Source organism: Coregonus clupeaformis, chromosome 14 (assembly GCF_020615455.1).
Source record: "Coregonus clupeaformis isolate EN_2021a chromosome 14, ASM2061545v1, whole genome shotgun sequence".
NCBI lineage: Eukaryota > Metazoa > Chordata > Actinopteri > Salmoniformes > Salmonidae > Coregonus > Coregonus clupeaformis.
In genome coordinates, this window is record NC_059205.1 from 15,539,500 (window position 1) to 15,551,009 (window position 11,510).

Sequence of the window (11,510 nt, forward strand, 5' to 3'; positions counted from 1 at the left end):
CAATACTTCCAGACGAGCTAAACCACTTCTATGCTCGCTTCGAGGCAAGCAACACTGAAGCATGCATGAGAGCACCAGCTGTTCCGGATGACTATGTGATCACGCTCTCCGTAGCCGATGTGAGTAAGACTTTTAAGCAGGTCAACATTCACAAGGCCGCAGGGCCAGACGGATTACCAGGACGTGTACTCCGAGCATGTGCTGACCAACTGGCAAGTGTCTTCACTGACATTTTCAACATGTCCCTGACTGAGTCTGTAATACCAACATGTTTCAAGCACACCACCATAGTCCCCGTGCCCAAGGACACTAAGATAACCTGCCTAAATGACTACCGACCCGTAGCACTGACGTCTGTAGCCATGAAGTGCTTTGAAAGGCTGGTCATGGCTCACATCAACACCATTATCCCAGAAACCCTAAACCCACTCATTTGCATACCGCCCCAACAGATCCACAGATGATGCAATCTCTATTGCACTCCACACTGCCCTTTCCCACCTGGACAAGAGGAACACCTACGTGAGAATGCTATTCATTGCTTAGCATTCAACACCATAGTGTCCTCAAAGCTCATCACTAAGCTAAGGATCCTGGGACTAAACACCTCCCTCTGCAACTGGATCTTGGACTTCCTGACGGGCCGCCCCCAGGTGGTAAGGATAGGTAACAACACATCTGTCACACTGATCCTCAACACGGGGGCCCCTCAGGGGTGCGTGCTCAGTCCCCTCCTGTACTCCCTGTTCACCCATGACTGCATGGCCAGGCACGACTCCAACACCATCATTAAGTTTGCCGACGACACTACAGTGGTAGGCCTGATCACCGACAATGATGAGACAGCCTATAGGGAGGAGGTCAGAGACCTGGCCGTGTGGTGCCAGGATAACAACCTCTCCCTCAACGTGACCAAGACAAAGGAGATGATTGTGGACTACAGGAAAAAAAAGAGGACTGAACACGCCCCCATTCTCATCGACGGGGCTGTAGTGGAACAGGTTGAGAGCTTCAAGTTGCTTGGTGTCCACATCACCAACGAACTATCATGGTCCAAACACACCAAGACAGTCGTGAAGAGGGCACGACAAAGCCTATTCCCCCTCAGGAGACTGAAAAGATTTGGTATGGGTCCTCAGATCCTCAAAAGATTCTACAGCTGCACCATCGAGAGCATCCTGACTGGTTGCATCACCGCCTGGTATGGCAACTGCTTGGCCTCCGACCGCAAGGCACTACAGAGGGTAGTGCGTTTGGCCCAGTACATCACTGGGGCCAAGCTTCCTGCCATCCAGGACCTCTATACCAGGCGGTGTCAGAGGAAGGCCCTCAAAATTGTCAAAGACTCCAGCCACCCTAGTCATAGACTGTTCTCTCTGCTACCGCACGGCAAGCGGTACCGGAGTGCCAAGTCTAGGTCCAAAAGACTTCTCAACAGCTTCTATCCCCAAGCCATAAGACTCCTGAACAGCTAATCATGGCTGCCCGGACTATTTGCAATGCCCCCCCACCCCCACCCCATCTTTTTACGCTGCTGCTACTCTGTTAATTATTTATGCATAGTCACTTTAACTCTACCCACATGTACATATTACTTCAACTACCTCAACTAGCCGGTGCCCCCGCACATTGACTCTGCACCAGTACCCCCCTGTATATATAGCCTCCCTACTGTTATTTTATTTTACTTCTGCTCTTTTTTTCTCAACACTTTTTTGTTGTTGTTTTATTTTAATTTTTTATTAAAAATAAATGCACTGTAAGTAAGCATTTCACTGTAATGTCTGCACCTGTTGTATTTGGCGCATGTGGCCAATAAAATGTTATTTGATTTCCCCACTGCTTCACACTCCTTTGTTTCATGCCCTTCTGCACACTTCTCACACCTTGGAATCTCCCTCCTACACACTGCTGCCACATGCCCATAAGTTTGACACCTGTAACATCTTAAGGTATTCGGCACATATGCTCGCACTGGATAACTTATATATCCTAACCTCACTTTCTCAGGCAAAGACTCAACTTCAAACTCAAAAGAACAGACAATGACTCTTCTGTTTCCCCACTCTCGCCCCCCTGTTTACGTCGCACCAAACGACGAGCATCACACACACCGGGAATCATCTCCTTCAGTTGGTCAACTTTTACATTCACTGCTACTCCAGTAATCACTCCTCTCAATGGCGCCTTTTTCTTAAGAGCGAATCAATTCACAGTTCTTTCCCCCATTTGTTTAACTCTGAGCGCCTTCTCCCTCTGCCCAACAGAAACACAAACAATTATCACTAGACCACTTCTGGTTACCCTCACCAATTCCACTTTACCCAACGCTCTTTTCACCAATCTTGAAACCACAATTGGATCAGCCAAAAGGCAAGGATCCATTTTTCCCACAAACTTCACTCCTACTGTCACAGACTCATCTTTATTCTGACCCGCTGTGCAATCCTCGGGCTCCGAGTTCTTCACCACACCTTCCACCTCCGATACATCACCCTCACTTCCATTTCTACTCCTGCCTTCAGCTCACTTTGCTTACATTTCCTACCACTCTTCTTTAACAAACCTTCTCCCTTTTCCCTGCCATTTTTAACTGACTTAAACTCACAATCTTCCTCCATTTCTCTCTTAGACCTCCTCTGCCTCTCTTTTTCCCTCCATTCCTCCTCATTTATCCAAGTATACGTCTCCTTATGATAATACTGCATTTCTCCAAACCTATATCTGTTTCTTGCCTTCTCTAAGGACTCCATTTTCCCCCTCGTCTATTCTATCCTCGGCCTTGACCTCGTCATTGCTCTCCTCTTCTGATCCGCTGTCCTCCTCTCCTGAATCACCATCCCTCATACGAGCTGTTATCCTCACTATCGTCGGGACTTACTCCCTTTCCAACTGCTCGTCTTTTCGCCGAAGACGCCATGCCATCGAACCTGCACAGTTTCCCGCCTCGCCCACGTCAGCCGCTGGTGGCAGAATTTTACACAACGTGAATCATGAAGGTAAAAACGCATACAAATTCCTGATCTTGGATCAGTATACTATTTACAACGATCACATGACATTCACCTCATGGATTGTATTTATTCTTTGGTATTCTTCTTCTTAGGTATTATGGCAGACTACAACCAAAAAAGGTATATTGCCACCACCAACTGGACAGGTTGAAAACCAAAACAAGGTAAAAAAAAAAAGATCCATGTGATATGGAAACTTACTTAATCCACCCAAATAAAAATAGTACATTGACAAAAACAAAACAAAACTCCCACTTCTTCCTTCTTTCAAATCTCAATATCTCCCTTATCAGGCTCTAGGGCCTGAGAGGATGGTATGGCTTGTGCCAATATTCCATGTAACTCCTCCGCCGAGAAATCTTTCAGCCCCAGGAACCGCTCCGCCGCATCCACAATGATATCTATCTTCCTGGACCTTCTCTCCACCTTGGCAGTGCCATTAATCACCATAGCTATAAAGCCCACAAAGTCCACCATCTTAACCTTTACAATGTCAGGGTCCTGCTGGTGAAAGGCAACCCCTGCAGCCTGCAGTGAAGGCCTATCCACCACCATGGACTCTTCAGGAGCACCATTCAAACCTTCAACCCTTTTAACAGCTACTTCATATGAAATGTTCTGGACAGCCCTGACTTTGGCCACCTCATTCGCTTTCACCCTTGTCGGGCAATCAAAAGATGTAGCTTCATGGTTCCCACCACAATTGCAACGTCACATTTTCCTCACTTTTAAAACACATTATATGATCTTTTCCACAACTTGGACATCTCGGCTTCTCCCTTCTGCAAACACTTGAAACATGACCAAAAGCTTTACAATGATCACACTGCATTGGTCTTGGAATTAATGCTCTCTCTGTAGTTTATATACCCCAACTGCACTTGAGTAGGGAGAGACTCCATTAAAAAAAACTAAAGAACAGATACTCTTCACTTTTTCACCATTCACCACACGATTCATCCGACGTGCATCAATCACTCCAGGAATATTTTTCATCTCTTCAAAATCAACTTCCCACAAGACTCCAGATATAACCCCCTTAAGGGGTGCCCTGTTCCGAAGAGACACACACAACACTTCAAACCTATCAAATCGTGTGAGACGCAACGCAAGTTCCTTCTGATCCGCAGTAGCACAAAACATCTAAACAAGCCCGCCTCTCGTGATCCTCACAGCCTTCACTTTACCCAGCACTCTCTCCACCAGTTTGGATATCTCAAATGGTTTCTTCATGTAATCTGCTCAACTGCTCCTCATTAACAATCCGTACTCCTACTAGATACGAAGGGAAATTCTCATCACTGTTCACTACTTTGCACCGTTTTCCATTCTTTTGGACAATACTCCAATTCTCATTGATTCTATCGCCATTGGATTCAGAATTTGCTTCATCGTTCGCTTTTTCCATATTTTTCCAGCCTCCAAACAAACCCTTTGTCGTGGTGTGTGCATTTTATTTATCTTGCGGGTAGGCTAGACCGGCACTTTCAGTTCAATGTCATTGAACGAATGTGAACTGCGCTCACCCCGTTGATGGTCCCAGAATCCTTCTTTGGTATTACTGCGGTCCGCAAACAAAATGTGTAGGTACATGCCGGCACCTACAGTATTGGCTGTGTATCAAAAAATGTTTTGCACTACCAACCAACCCTGCACCCATTAAAACCTCACCACCATTCTACTACTTTAGCCTCATCTGATCCTACTCCAGGCCAGCAAGTGCTAGGATGATTTAAGATACTTCTGCAGTAAAATCGTGTACACCCAAGTACTACTTTTTCCACCGATACTACACATTCCTTTGTCTCATGTCCTCCAGCACACTTCTCACATCTAGGAATCTCCCTCCTACTCACTGCTGCCACATGACCATAAGCTTGACACCTAAAACACCATAATGGATTCGGGACAAAAGGTCTCGCGGGATAACTGACACATCAAAACTCAGTAGTATAGTGTCTTCTCTGTTTGACCTCTCCACCGGGTCTGCGTCGCACCAAACGACGAGCGTCACAGACAATCGTCACAGGGACTCTTCAACTTCAGTTGATCCTCCTCAATAGAACACCACTCCAGTTATCACTCCTTTCAATGGTGCCCTGCTATGGAGAGGAAAAAAAGTCACAATTATTTTCCCCAGTCGAGTGGTGCGGAGCGCATGCTCCCTCTGGACGACAAATGCAAAAACTCAACACAATTCCACTTCGAGTCACTTTCACCGACCCAACATTCCCCAATCTCTTCTCCACCCAATCTGACACCACATATGGATCAGCCAGAAGTCAAGGATCCATTCTCTCCAAAAAACTGCACCTGCCAGCGCAGTTAATTCATCCTCACTCTTGTCACGTTCAATTTCCTTCTGTAGCTCTTCCAAAAGTTCTGTGTGATCCACCATTCCATATTTACTTATATGTTCCACTTTTAGCCTTTTTTCCCTATCCGCCATCTTACCCCCACCTCATCTATGCGCCTCGTCTCCTTCTCAAAATCCATTGGATGAGAAAGCCAGAGCCCCCTCATGGATTGGATTTGCATAGATTCAATCAACAAAAAATTATGTTCAAGACAAGCAAGCACACATATTTTCTTTAGGAAAATACAGTTGAAGTCGGAAGTTTACATTCACCTTAGCCAAATACATTTAAACTCTGTTTTCCACAATTCTTGACATTTAATCCTAGTAAAAATTCCCTGTCTTAGGTCAGTTAGGATCACCACTTTATTTTAAGAATGTGAAATGTCAGAATAATTGTAGAGAGAATGATTTATTTCAGCTTTTATTTCTTTCATCACATTCCCAGTGGGTCAGAAGTTTACATACACTCAATTCGTATTTGGTAGCATTGCCTTTAAATTGTTTAACTTGTGTCAAACGTTTCGGGTAGCCTTCTACAAGCTTCCCACAATAATTTTGGCCCATTCCTCCTGACAGAGCTCGTGTAACTGAGTCAGGTTTGTAGGCCTCCTTGCTCGCACACGCTTTTTCAGTTCTGCCCACAAATGTTCTATAGAATTGAGGTCAGGGCTTTGTGATGGCCACTCGAATACCTTGACTTTGTTGTCATTAAGCCGTTTTGCCACAACTTTGGAACTATGCTTGGGGTCATTGTCCATTTGGAAGACCAATTTGCGACCAAGCTTTAACTTCCTGACTGATGTCTTGAGATGTTGCTTCAATATATCCACATATTTTTCCTTCCTCATGATGCCATCTATTTTGTGAAGTGCACCAGTCCCTCCTGCAGCAAAGCACCCCCACAGCATGATGCTGCCACCCCTGTGCTTCACAGTTGGGATGGTGTTTTTCAGCTTGCAAGACCCCCCTTTTTCCTCCAAACATAACGATGGTCATTATGGCCAAACAGTTCATTTCTCCAAAAAGTACGATCTTTGTCCCCATGTGCAGTTGCAAACCGTAGTCTGGCTTTTTTATGGTGGTTTTGGAGCAGTGGCTTCTTCCTTGCTGAGCAGCCTTTCAGGTTATGTCGATATAGGACTCATTTTACTGTGGATATAGATACTTTTGTACCTGTTTCCTCCAGCATCTTCACAAGGTCCTTTGCTGTTGTTCTGGAATTGATTTGCACTTTTCGCACCAAAGTACGTTAATCTCTAGGAGACAGAACGTGTCTCCTTCCTCAGCGGTATGATGGCTGCGTGGTCCCATGGTGTTTATACTTGCATACTATTGTTTGTACAGATGAATGTGGTACCTTCAGGCTTTTGGAAATTGCTCCCAAGGATGAACCAGACTTGTGGAGGTCTACCATTTCTTTTCTGAGGTCTTGGCTGATTTCTTTTGATTTTCCCATGATGTCAAGCAAAGAGGCACTGAGTTTGAAGGTAGGCCTTGAAATACATCCACAGGTACACCTCCAATTGACTCAAATTATATCAATTAGCCTATCAGAAGCTTCTAAAGCCATGACATAATTTTCTGGAATTTTCCAAGCTGTTTAAAGGCACAGTCAACTTAGTGTATGTAAACTTCTGACCCACTGGAATTGTGATACAGTGAATTATAAGTGAAATAATCTGTCTGTAAACAATTGTCCTAACCAACTTGCCAAAACTATAGTTTGTTAACAATAAATTTGTGGAGTGGTTGAAAAACGAGTTTTAATGACTCCAACCTAAGTGTATGTAAACTTCCGACTTCAACTGTACCTTGTCTAGTTCAGTGTAGGGTATTTTGTCCCAGTCTAAGTTAATTTATTGAACAATCAAATGTTAAATGTCATAAGAGGAAAATACAGTCTTTCCCGAGCTTCAGGCATACTGGTAACTGCCAAAATAAAGGAAACACGTGAGTAAACAAGGGATACAAAGTATATGTTATAGTGTGGGGTGCATTCACCTGGCATGGTTTAGGTCCACTTGTAGAATCTATGCCAAGGCGCTTTGAAGCTGTTCTGGCAGCTCATGATGGCACAACACCCTTTTAAGGCACTTTATGTTGATGTTTCCTTAATTTTGGCAGATTCGTGCATGTATGATAATACTTAATCCACAATTATTTTGTATAAACTATTGATCATCTTTGGCTACATTATGCTCTCTGGTGTATTTAGGAAATTGAGAGCGGGCTGCTGTAGTTAAAATTATTTAATCTTTTTTTTGCCTCTTGAGCCCGCTACAGGCTTGGGCCCAGCCCCTGACTCACACAATTGACAAGTCACATTTAATTATTATTCAGTTTTTTCCCCTAATATTTTTTTATCAGTTACCCAATCAAGGCAGGGCCACCCAGTTACCCATGTGGGCCGCCTACCTAATCTCCTCCCCTCATCTGATGATTAGCAAAGCAGCAGCAGCAGGCTGTCTACACTCATTGAGAGTGGGCTCCTGAGTCTTCCTGTGGTTGGCGGTTGCAGTAAAAAATATAATATATATATATATATATATATATATATATATATATATATATATATATATATATATATATATATATATATATAAAATATAATATATACTGTATATATAATTAAACATAAAAAAAAAAAACATTTTTGCTGCTTCTCGGGCCACCCATGGGTCTGTGCTGCATTAATCGGTCCCTGCATTGATCAGCCCTGCTTACAACCACACCAGCCTGAATATGTCTGATCTCAGCTAAGCAGGGACGGGCCTGGTTAGTACTTGGATGGGAGATTGCCTGGAAATACCAGAAGCTGTAAGCTTTTTGTCCAGTAGGGTGTACTCATCTCTTGTATTATCACTGAGCAACCAATGAGCCTTTTATGTTTTGTATACTCAGTGTACAAGGAGTACCAATACCATATCAATGTGAAGGGATACATGGTAATTGAGGTAGATACTGTATGTACATGTAGGCAAGGGTAAAGTGACTATGTATCAGGATAGATAATAATACGAGTAAAAAGTAGCAGCAGCGTATATGGTGGTATATGTTCTATACAGTAGCAGGGACTCCGGGTGGCCATTGACTAGCTATTCGACAGTCTAATTGCTTGGAGATAGAGGCTGTCTCAGAGCCTGTTGGTCTGAGACCTGATGTTCTGGTACCGTTTGCCTGACAGTAGCACAGAGAACAGTCCATGGCTTGGGTGGCTGAAGTCTTTGACAATTTTCTGGACCTTCCTTAGACACTTCCTGGTATAAAGGTCCTGGATGTGCTTCCCCTGCTGTTTCCTGTAGTCCACGATCAGCTCATTGGTCTTCCTGAAATTGAGGGAGAGTTTGTTGTCCTGGCAGTGTCTCTGACCTACTACCTGTAGGCTGTCTCATCGCTGTCGGTGATCGGCCTACCACTGTCGTGTCATCAGCAAACCTAATGATGTTGTTGGAGTCATGCATGGCCACGTAGTTGTGGGTGAACAGGGAGTACAGGAGGGGACTAAGCACACACCCCTGTGGGGCCTGCGTGTTGAGGGTCAGCGTGTCGGAGATGTTGTTGCCTATCCTCACCCCCTGGGTGTGGCCCGTCAGAAAGTCCAGGATGCAGTTGCAGAGGGAGGTGTTCAGTCCCAGGGTCCCGAGCTCAGGTGTGCATGCTTAGTCCCCTCCTGTACTACCTGTTCATCCACAACTGCGTGGCCGCACAAGACTCCAACACCATTGTTAAGTTTGCCGACGATGCGACGGTGGTAGACGTGATCATCGATGATGAGACAGCCTATAGGGAGGAGGGCATAGACCTGGCAGTGTGGTTCCAGGACAACAACCTCTCCCTCAACGTCAGCAAGACAAAGGAGCTGATTGTGAACTACAGGAAAATGGAGGGCCGAGCACGCCCCCATTCACATCAATGGGGTTGTAGTGGAGCGGGTCGAGAGCTTCAAGTTCCTCTGTGTAAACATCACTAAGGATCTATCATGGTCAAAACACACCAACAAAGTCGTGAAGAAGGGCACGACAATGCCTATTCCCCCTCAGGAGGCTGAATAGATTTGGCATGGGCCCTCAGATACTCAAAAGGTTATACAGCTACACCACTGAGAGCATCTTGACTGGATGCATCACCGTTTGGTATGGCAACCGCTTGACATCCAACCGCAAGGCGCTACAAAAGGTAGTGCGTAAGGCCCAGTACATCACTGGGGCCAAGCTCCCTGCTATCCAGGACCTCTATACCAGGCTGTGTCAGAGGAAGGCCCTATAAATTGTCAAAAATTCCAGCTACCCACGTCATAGACTGTTCTCTCTGCTACAGCACAGCAAGCGGTACCAATGCACCAAGTCTGGAAACAACAGGACACTGAACAGCTTCTACCCCCAAGCCATAAGACTGCTAAATTGTTAAATAGTTAATCAATTAGCTACCCGGACTATCTGCATTGACCATTTTTGCACTAACTGTTTTCACTCACCACATACACTGCACTTTATTCCTAATTATGTGTACATACAGTTGAAGTCGGAAGTTAGGTTGGAGTCATTAAAACTTGTTTTTCAACCACTCCACAAATTTCTTGTTAACAAACTATAGTTTTGGCAAGTTGGTTAGGACATCTACTTTCTGCATGACACAAGGAATTTTTCCAACAATTGTTTACAGACAGATTATTTAACTTATAATATACACTGTATCACAATTCCAGTGGGTCAGAAGTTTACATACACTAAGTTGACTGTGCCTTTAAACAGCTTGTAAAATTCCAGAAAATTATGTCATGGCTTTAGAAGCTTCTGATAGGCTAATTGACATAATTTAAGTCAATTGGAGGTGTACCTGTGGATGTAATTCAAGGCCTACCTTCAGACGCAGTGTCTCTTTGCTTGACATCATGGGAAAATCAAAAGAAATCAGCCAAGACCTCAGAAAAAAAATAATGTAGATCTCCACAAGTCTGGTTCATCCTTGGGAGCAATTTCCAAACGCCTGAAGGTACCACGTTCATCTGTACAAACAATAGTACGCAAGTATAAAACACCATGGGACCACGCAGCCGTCATACCGCTCAGGAAGGAGACGCGTTCTGTCTCCTAGAGATTAACGTACTTTGGTGCGAAAAGTGCAAATCAATCCCAGAACAACAGAAAAGGACCTTGTGGAGATGCTGGAGGAAACAGGTACAAAAGTATCTATATCCACAGTAAAAACGAGTCCTATATCGACATAACCTGAAAGGCTGCTCAGCAAGGAAGAAGCCATGAAACAAAAATAGAACTGTTTGGCCATAATGACCATCGTTATGTTTGGAGGAAAAATGTGGTGGCTTGCAAGCCGAAGAACACCATCCCAACCGTGAAGCACGGGGGTGGCAGCATCATGCTGTGGGGGTGCTTTGCTGCAGGAGGGACTGGTGCACTTCACAAAATAGATAACATCATGAGGAAGGAAAATTATGTGGATATATTGAAGCAACATCTCAAGACATCAGTCAGGAAGTTAAAGCTTGGTCACGAATGGGTCTTCCAAATGGACAATGACCCCAAGCATAGTTCCAAAGTTGTGGCATAATGGCTTAATGACAACAAAGTCAAGGTATTGGAATAGCCATCCCAAAGCCCTGACCTCAATCCTATAGAACATGTGTGGGCAGAACTGAAAAAGCGTGTGCGAGCAAGGAGGCCTAAAAACCTGACTCAGTTACACCAGCTCTGTCAGGAGGAATGGGCCAAAATTCACCCAACTTATTGCGGGAAGCTTGTGGAAGGCTCCTGAAACGTTTGACCCAAGTTAAACCATTTAAAGGCAATGCTACCAAATACTAATTGAGTGTTTGTAAACTTCTGACCCACTGGGAATGTGATGAAAGAAATAAAAGCTGAAATAAATAATTCTCTCTACTATTATTCTGACATTTCACAATCTTAAAATAAAGTGGTGATCCTAAATGACCTAAGACAGCGAATTTTTCTAGGATTAAATGTCAGGAATTGTGAAAAACTGAGTTTAAATGTATTTGGCTAAGGTGTATGTAAACTTCCGACTTCAACTGTATCTACCTCAATTACCTCATACCCCTGCACATCGACTCGGTACTGGTACCCCTTGTATATAGCCAAGTTTTCATTACTCATTGTGTA